Below are 9,875 nucleotides of genomic sequence, written 5' to 3'. Positions count from 1 at the left end.
TTATTTTTGGTGTTCAGTTCTTTTCTTCCATATATAGTCTTGATATTAATCTTTTGTCAGATGACTAGCTTGCAAGTATTTTACTCCATTCTGTAGGTTTATCCCTGTGTTTTATCTCTGTTTTCTTTAGTTAGCAGTAGTTTCTTGGTTTGCTTTAATACCATTTGTTTATTTTTGTTGCTGCTATGCCTTTGGAGTCCTATCCCAAAAATCTTTGCCTACACTGATGTCTCCAATGTTTCTCTTATGTTTTCTTGTAGTCATTTCATAGGTTCAGGTTTCACATTTAGGTCTTTGATCCATTTTGAGTTGAGTTTTGTGCATGATGAGAGAAAGGGAACTAGTTTCATTCTTCCGTATAGGTCTAGTCAGTTTTAACAGCACCATTTATTAATGAGACTGTCTTTGTTCCAATATATGTTTTTTATGCCTTTGTCAAAAATCATTTGACTGGTGCTCACTTCATCAGCACCTATGCTAAAGTTGGAATGACACGTTGTAGATTAGTATGGTCCCTGTGCAAGGAAGACATGCATATTCATGAAGTTTTAGAAACTAAAACTTACTTTTATTCTGATTAAAGAAAACGGAAAAAAATCTCAAAAATCAATTTGCTATATGTATGTGGATTAATTTGTAGGTTTTCTATTCTGTTTCATTGGTTTATGTGTTGATTTTTTTTATACCAATACCATGCTATTTGATTAGTATAGCTTTATAGTATATTTTGAAGTCAAGTATTGTGATGCCTCAAGCTTTGTTGTTGTATTTGTTTTGTTTTCCACTCAGTATTGGTTTAGCTATTCTTTTTAAGTCTTTTGTGGCTCCCTATGCACTTTAGGATTTTTTTCTTCCTAATTCTTTGAAGAAAGTTATTGGTATTTTGATGGGGATCGCATTCTACCTATGGATCACTTTGGGGATTGGGTCATATTAACAAAATTAATTCTTCTAACCCATGATCTCAAGATATATTTTATTTTTTTCTTTAATTTCATAAATGTTTTGTAATTTTCATTGTAGAAATTGTATCTAGTTGGTTAAATTTACTTCTAAGTATTTTATTTTACTTTTGTAGCTATTGTAAATTTTTGGAATTACTTTCTTGATTTCTTATTCAGCAAGTTCATTATGGGTATATAAAAATGTTACTTTTTATGTTGATTTTGTATCTTGCAACTTGACTGAATTCATTTTTTAGTTCTAACAGCTTTTTGGTGGAGTATTTAGTCTTTTCTATGTATAAATTCACATCATCTGAAAACATGGATAATTTGACTTCTTCCTTTCCAATTTGGATGCTTTTTATTTCTTTCTCTTGCCTAATTGCTCTTGCTAAGACATCCAACACTATATTAAATAAGAATAATAAAAGTGTGTATCCTTGTCTTGTTCCAGATCTTGGAGGTGGGCACAGTACTTTTTAAATCATACATCATTTATGTGTATAACTGAAAACCAAAAATATAAGTGAAATGAATCGGAAAGGGCATTTCTAAAACTCCAGTTTCTCCTGAATTACTTCGAAGTTGTCTGTACTTGTATTTTTTCCAAGTAATACTGTGCTCTGTGCCATTGCAGTTGTTGATGATACAGCATTCCTCAAAAGAGTGATACGCTATTGATTCTGTGATTCTCTTTCAGGTTGCTGTCACTTCTGAATTTTGATGTAGGTACTTTCAAGGAGTACAAATGTGCAGACAGTATCACTGTGTTACGACTGCTGCCTGGTCCCCTTAATTCTAAGATGTCATGAACAGTAAGAAAACATTCAGATTTCAGATATTAAAGTGTGGGAAAATGTACATCTTACTATTTGACTTTTAAACTATATGCATCTTAGTTTTCAGAAAAATAGAAACAAACTACTAAAAACATTTATCTTCCATCATGGAAACTGTATTTAAGATAATTCTGTAATTGATTGTCAGTCATTACTGTTGAAACAAACACAGGGTATATGATTTATTCCACTGGTAGTTTTTAGCAATGATGTTAATAAGGAGTAAAAGTTAATTATCAAATGTCAATATAAGAAAAATCATGTGCAAAAAGAAAGACTGATATCTATCTACCTCATGAAATCAGGAGAAATGAGTTTTAAACTTGTATATTAACAGCTACATTTTTGGGGGATGCTTTTAATGTGTTGACAATGTTCTGTGAGTTTTCAGTAGAAAGTTCTTTAACCACTTGAATTGAAAAAAATACTGGCTTTTCCCATTCCATCTGTAAAGCATTCTGACATCCTTATGGCACATCAACAACTTCAGGAAGTAGCTGACACATTCTAGAAAGTTGATCACTTTTGGAAGCTGAGGTACATTCTATTAGGAGTCAGGTATTTGAACCCAATCTGATTATACCAGTTGCATGTGTTCATACAATTACATAATTTTATTAAATATAACACAATCTGAGGAAATGAGAATTTCATAGAATAAATAAAAACTAAGTTGAACAGAAGGATTAACCAATATTTTTAAAAAATAGTGTTGAAGTAGGTACAAGTATACTATGGTCAGAAGGTGTGTGCCCCTTAAAATTCGTGTGTTGAATCCTAATTATGAATGTGCTGGTGTTGAGGTTGAGAGAAGGGTGTGATTCGGTCATCATGGAAAAGTGACCATGAGTGGAATTAGTGCCCTTATTTAAAAAGCCCCAGAAAAACTGTGTAGACACAGTTAGAAGATGCCACCTGTGAACCAGAAGGTGGTTCTCACTAAATCAAAAATCTGTTGGCTCCTTGATCTTGGACTTCTCAGTCCCAAGAATTATGAGAAATAATTATCTGTTGTTTATAAGCCACCCAGTTGATGATATTTTGTTGTTAGAAGTGCCTTAAAGACTAGACAATGTGAGAAAACTAATGCAAATTTGGAAATTATAAAAATCTAAAAGAACTCTGTACTTAGACTCATAATTGTCTTCAATTTTTTTCTCATCAATTTAAAGAAATAGACCTGTATTGGTGTGGTTTATGTGAAGATATGGCTAGAAACCCAATCAGAAGGCCCATATCCAAAGAAAAGGCCTTAGCTTTACATAGAATATATATGTTTTGAGCTAAAAAAAAATAATTTGGTGTTTGTATGTGTTAATGGGTCTCTGCTTACAGTTACATTTCAATACCCTTGCCTTTATTACATTAGCCAAGGGAGCTTCCACTCCACTATTATTATATCTCTTTTAACTGAGAAGGAGTAAGAAACACTGTGGCCCCACAGCTACCAAGTGGTGAGGATGGGACACATCCAAGCAATACAATTTCAGAACCCTCTGCCCTTAATCATCATTGCCTTCCACTAACTTACTGTGTGTTTTAGAAAACATTCAACTTCCCTCAAATTTTTTATTTATCTGTAAATAAGGGAGTTGTATGGGATATCTTAGATACTTTTTAATTCTAAAAAAAAATTAACTTCTGTGACATAATTCTCTGCCACATAAGTATGGCTCTGATACTTATGTTCTTCATAAATATTTTTTACTGGATAGATCTCTACCAAGATCAGGGGAGGAAAAAATACTTTCATCTTTAATTAAATTATCCCTACCTCTTACTGATTATAGCATAGTTAAACTGCAACTAACCTACAAGATACTGAGTTTCTTTTTGATGGATTTTATACTTATTCCAAGTTTGAAATACAAATTTTAAGAGCACAAAAATAAAGTTGGGGTAAACCAGCTGGAGTTTCATCAGTGGTTGAGTTGAGATACAACTCAGAGGCTCTGAGAACAAATGGCCCCTGCCAGGATGGCCAGTATTGATCTTTGGCCTCTCCTAAAGACCCTTCTCATACTGAAGTTTGCTTTAAAATTCCAATTATAAGATGTCCTACAACTAATACCTTTCAAGTTTTTGATACCTAGATTCAAATATCTTTTTTGAATAACAGTCACACCCTCTTGTCTGTGTGACCTCATTAATCTTGCCTGGCCTTGAATAATAAATGGCTATTGGCAGACACTAACAACACAGTCTGACAGTACAAAGCTTTGTCCTGGAACTGTTCATCTGTCTTCCTTGTGGGTAAATACGTATTAGGCATTAACATTAAGTTTGATCTTTTCTAGAAAAAAAAAATCTGCAATTTTGTTTGGTTAACTTCACAGAACAATCGGTATTGTCATTCGCTATTGGGCAAATGTATACAAAGATTGTATGCTTGGATCCCTTGTGTCCTCATAAATTATTACACTAAAAATGTATATTAAAATAATAATGTTAATTAGTGCAGAACATTACTAAGAATATATATAACACTATACAAAAAAACAGACGTCATCAGAAAAGCTCAATCTTGCAATGTATGAAAAAAATCTTTCTCATAATTTATTGTTTGACTTAATTCATAGAATTTTTAAATTAATTTCTGATCAGATTTGGGCAATATGTGTTGCCTCTATTTCCCAAAGATAAAGCACACAGTATGAATAGTCTGTTTTGAATTATCCTGTGTTCTCATATTCTATTACCTTAGCTTTGAATTTATCTTCAGGTTCTCATGTACAATGATCTAAATGAAAATTTTGAGGCATTAGTTTTTCACAACATACCGACATCTGTTCCCAATCATACTAATAGAGTTATAGTCATAGGATTTAAACAAATCATAGAAACATTTATGCTGAGAAAGAATCTTCTGGGAAAACTGAAAGATGAATTCTCTGTTTTGTTGGTGATTCTTCCATTCCAGGACTGGGGAAGCATCATGGCTGGACAACAATACAGATTAGGACTGATAGAGAGATGGATCTCAGTCACAATCTAAGACTCAGCTACACACCAAGCTTTGTTTATTTTAAAAATTGATTGTTCAGATATGGCATTCCTTACAGGGGGAAAAATCAGTAAATGAAAAGACAGGAGTAGAAGGATGGCTTTTCTCAGATAAGCTTGAAAAATTTATTAAACATTGTTTGACCTTAAACATTTTACCAGGAGACCAAACAGGTAACACAGGCTGCATGTCAGGGTGGAGACTGGGGAAGTAAAACAAACATATTTATCTTCAAATGAATTCATATACATATGTGAATTTGTTTTGATCCCTATGAACATTTTAGTTTTTTCAAACAAAGGAACCCATACAGGATAAGTTATTAACAAAGGGTATGGAAGTAATTATACTTTCTTGTCTTTTCCGTGTTTATTAGCCTTGTCTAATTCAATTTTAAAGCACTTTTGTGTCAAATGGCATATTGGTAATGATTTTCAATGTAAAACCTGAACGAGGGTGAGGCAATGTGTTCCGGGATGCTGTAGTCTCAGAGATGTTATTTTCTTCCCATCCTGGGACAAACACCGCAGAGACATTTGCTGAGCTCTTTCCCCATAGCCCTCCTTTCTAGCAGAGAGCACAATCTATGCCTCAGGGTCTTGTGAGTGTTTGCCCAGGTCCTGGTGAGCTTCCTGTGCCCCAGCTGCTCCAACAGAGTGATGGGTTCCATTTCCTCATTATGTGGGAGACAAAACATTTAGTCCATACTTCTTGAAGCATGCAGAGCTTCTGGAAATATTTTTTGGATAAACATTGTTTTCAGTCAGATGATTTTTCTCCCTGTAGCTCTTTATAATTCTAGAGGATCACATGCCAGAAGGCTTCCAGGTGTGCCCACAATGCCACCCAATTTAGGTGACCTTACCAGGGACAGCTACAGCTGTCTGGAGAGAGTTCCTTGGTCATGTATTTAACTCTCTCTAACCTGGCACTACCGAAAATCTCTCTCCTATGTCGAAGATATACAGTCTTGGGAAAATAAATTCTCCTTTCTTCTGTCTGTGGCCATTCTTATCTAAACATGTAGATCACATTCTGTATGAAAATATTCCACAGGTCTAAGAGGGCACTGAACCTGGGTTCCTCTCTATTCCTCTCACTGTCTCAAGCCAGGAAGCTGTTTTGGAGCTGGGATTGTCCTTCACTAGAAACCTCCAAAGTGAACTCTACAAAGAAAGTGTGTGTGTGTGTGTGTGTGTGTGTGTGTGTGTGTGTGTGCTCATGTGTGTGCACTTTTCAGGATGAAAGGAGAATAATACCTTTTAAGAATTTCTTACAATAAACTGTTAGTTAGAAAATTTCAGAGTTCACTTAGGTCTTAGAGGGAAGTCCATGGACAAAAAAGAGGCCCAAAATAGTTAGATTCTTCTGGAACTTAAATTATTCTTAAGGTTTTGTCAAATGGCTTTATGCTTTAATTATAAGAACAATTTTTGAACACAGGGTAAATCCTGTGAGGTGCCACTTAGTTCATTGTAGTAGTAATTTCAGAAATGGCACCCTGGTGACTTGATAGATTTCATACCACTTTCAAAAAAGCCAAGCTTGTACTGAGACGGGAAAAATCTGGAATGTTATCTGCATATACTTTAATCAGCTTCTTTCCTCACAAAGAAACAACAATTACCAATGCACGCTACAAAACCAAGTTTCTGTAGGTGTTGTCAGTGCTACCTCACCGAGCTCTCAGGAGCAGTGACCTCTCTCACCTTGAAACAATTATGCCTGAGCTCTGTGTTTTAGAAGGGTTTCACCTCCACTGTGCTATTTCACTACCAGGCTCTTATCTCAGCAGAGAGAGTCTGTGCCAGGGCCCCCACTCTCATTTCAAGAGGGTGAAGGAAGGAACTCTCAGCTCAGGTCAGAGATGTCAGGATCCAAAGACCTTAGCACCAGGCTCAAGGCTGGAAATGTGGTATGAACTGGACAAATCAAGACAACACGGTTGAGCATTGCAATTCCGTGACTTACCACTCACCGCTACTCAAAAAGCCTTTAGAAAAGGCGGAATATGAAAACATCAGCTTTCTCTTTAAGGAGAAAGAAAGAATGCAGATGGTACCTATTGTGTTTTCAGAGTTCTTGGCATGAGTTTAAATAAAGATTGTGGATTCTAATTCTACCTTTAAAGCTTTATTATTTCTTATAACTTTGTTTCCCCATTTATTATAACATCCTCCTTATGGGATTATGGTGAGAAATAATAAATGATATAAATGAGTTTAAAGGATTTTTCCCCTTTGAACAAAAACTTTGTTATTTATTGAACAATAACTTTGTTATTATTATGTGGAAAATAAAATTTTTTGTGTGTGTACGTCGGAATTTATTTGTTGCCATCTAAAGAGTGGAACAAGTCGGAGACTGAAGCCATCAACCCCTTCAAGGGCTTAATGAATTGCTTTCATTATTCAGTGTGGCCTGCAAGAAATGTGCCCAGTACTCATGCTTAAATGGATACCTAGCAGAAATGTTTATGCTTCAGAGTGTTACACCCAGCTAGGGATTTTTAAAAGCAGTAACTAAAAGGGATATTGATTATAGCAGATATTTTATTCATTTACATTGGATGTTCCCAGCAGACCTTCAGATTAGTAGATTTCCAGCAAGAATGATCTTTAGAGCTATATCCTTTCTCTGTGTGTGGCGATGGCATACACACAGATTCCATGAGTTCTGCACCACATTATAAATAAAGCTTCATGTTACTCTTCATATACTACATTCCCAGCTCCCATTGACTAACTATACAAAATAAATATTTTAGTGATTTGGCTTTCCTCTCCTGTCCCCAATTGAAAAAGAGAGTGTAAGATTTCAAAAGTTACTAGAATACTCCATGATCTTACTGCACATGCATTTATGGGATTTTTTTTTTTCCTTTTTGGTACTGGGGACTGAACCCAGGATTGCTTAACCACTGAGCTACAATCCCCAGCTCTTGTTTTATATCTTACTTAGAGACCGGGTTTCTCTGAGTTGCTTAGACCCTTGCTATCTTGTTGAGGCTGACTTTGAAATTATAACCCTCCTACCTCAACCTCCTGAGCAGCTGGGATTACAGGAGTGTGCCACCTTATCTGGCCATTTATGGGAATTTTGTTCACAGGATTACCTCCATCCAAATTCCTACATCCAAGAGCTTGATGATGAAATTGTTCTGGGCTGGAGATCTGTCTCTGGGGCCATAGAACTCCTTTTAGGAGTCTAAGTATTCATGGATCTAAATGTTGGTAGTCCATGTGGACTGGAGCTGTCTTCCTCCCTGGGGAAATTCATAATTTAGGATGATTTGGTGTGTATTGGTTTTGTTATTGAGCAGGATAATTCTTTGCTGTGTGCTGCTCTGCATCATGTAGAACATTTGGCAGCATCCCTGGCCACCACCATTTAGTAGATGCAGTGGTACCTCTCCCCTGCCCCACACTGTGGCAATCAACATGTTCCCAGACATTGCCAGATATCCCCTTGGGGAAAAAATCTCTCCCACCCCCACAATGAAAATCAATGGATTAAGGGAATGTTCTACAGCATCCTGCTGTTAAATCTTGGAATTTCAATCTCATCTGAGTTAACACATTAGTAACAGTGTGTTGCATTTATAATTTGCAAAGTGCTTTTCACATAGAGCACTATATTTAACTCTCACAACAGCCCTAAGATACATTTGTTGATATTCTTCTTTTAAAGATCTAGAGACTGGCTCAGAGCTAGTGACACGCTCTTAAAGTGACAGATAATGAAACTCTTGATGTGGGATTTCTGGGATATTCACCTTGGCGTTCAGCCCCCACATTCCTGTGGTTCAGTTTCCTTGATATTACTGTGTATTAGACTGTCTTATTAATTCCTCTTATGTTAGCGCTGGGAGTGATCTTAGAGGTTTTCTCATCCATCTTAGAGAGGAGAAAATTGGGTGCTGGATTGCAGAGGAATTAAGTGACTTGTCCAGATAACAAATGTGGCAAAGGCAGGACTTGGTAAAGAAAAATTATTCATGATACTTGTTAAAGAACAGGAAGGCAGACCTTATTCAGGACTGGACCTCTGCAAATAAGTTTTACAGTAAGGAAGAGAGATTGGGCTCAACTCTGAACACCATAAAGAAGAGAATAAATTTGCTGCCCAGGAGTAGGGTGGAGGGGCCCAGGGGTTGAAAATTGCTAAGAGAAAACCTCAGGGGTAAGGGGGGATTCTGAGGAAGCTGACCTAACTGACTTTTTGCTGAAGGCAGGCCAGGATGACCAGACATCATCTGGGGAATAGCAGAGGATGAGGAACCTGGTCAGAAATTGAAGGAGATCAGATATCAAAAATGGAGGATTCTGGATAAACTGACTAATCAGGGTTCTTGCTAAAAGTGAACAATGTAGAGATGAACTCTGAAGCTCCAAAGTCAGGGCTTAGTTGAGCAGAAAGTTCAAAGGAGCCCTGTTTAAGTTTATTTAAGGAGAGAATCTTGGTCTGGTCAGATCCAAGTCTTTAAACTTCCTCACTGGGCTCTACTCAGCCAATATGACAAGAATGAATGACGAAATGGGTACAAATAAACATGTTTCTGTGTGTGTGCACATAAGTGTGTGTGTGTGTGTGTGTGTGTGTGTGTGTGTGTGTGTTTTGCAGTGAGTGAATTTAGGAAATCTGGATTGAGAGCAAAAGCTGCCTTCAGAAGAATTAATGATTAATATCCCTCAGTCATATAACCAGAAAAGAAACAACAATAAAAAAGAAAAGAAATAAAAATCAGATTAAATTTGAGGGCCAATGTGTTCCTCACAATGTTTTACCTGCTAAACAGCAACTTAGCTGAAGTAAGTGTTGTGGGGAAGGCTTGGAATGAAAGATGTTTGACAAGTCTGCAAAGAGTCACAACCTTGGCCAACTTAATATGGCCCTACCCAGTCCTGCTTAGCTTTTCTCCTACAGATCCTTTGGTTCTAAGCTTAGGCATCTCATCCCCTGAGAAGCTGTTCATCACTACCTGCGGGCTGCTGGCTCAGTGCTCCGTCTGTATTCTCCCAAGGAAGGTGCCCTGGTGGTACAAACACTGCATTATAGTTTTCTTTCCCCCAGGGACTGACAGCTACT

At 36.6% G+C, this 9,875-nt stretch overlaps 1 non-coding gene across 1 annotated transcript; it reads left to right on the top strand.

Moving 5' to 3' along the window:
* The first annotated feature begins 453 nt into the window (after positions 1–453).
* On the top strand, positions 454–560 carry LOC143389419 (U6 spliceosomal RNA). Its single transcript, XR_013090136.1, has one exon. It is a non-coding gene; the product is annotated as a U6 spliceosomal RNA (small nuclear RNA).
* Positions 561–9,875: the final 9,315 nt, after the last annotated feature.

Source organism: Callospermophilus lateralis, unplaced genomic scaffold, assembly GCF_048772815.1.
Source record: "Callospermophilus lateralis isolate mCalLat2 unplaced genomic scaffold, mCalLat2.hap1 Scaffold_73, whole genome shotgun sequence".
Classification (NCBI taxonomy): Eukaryota; Metazoa; Chordata; class Mammalia; order Rodentia; family Sciuridae; genus Callospermophilus; species Callospermophilus lateralis.
Note: the sequence above shows the minus strand (reverse complement) of the source record. Positions and strands in the feature narration are given on the sequence as shown.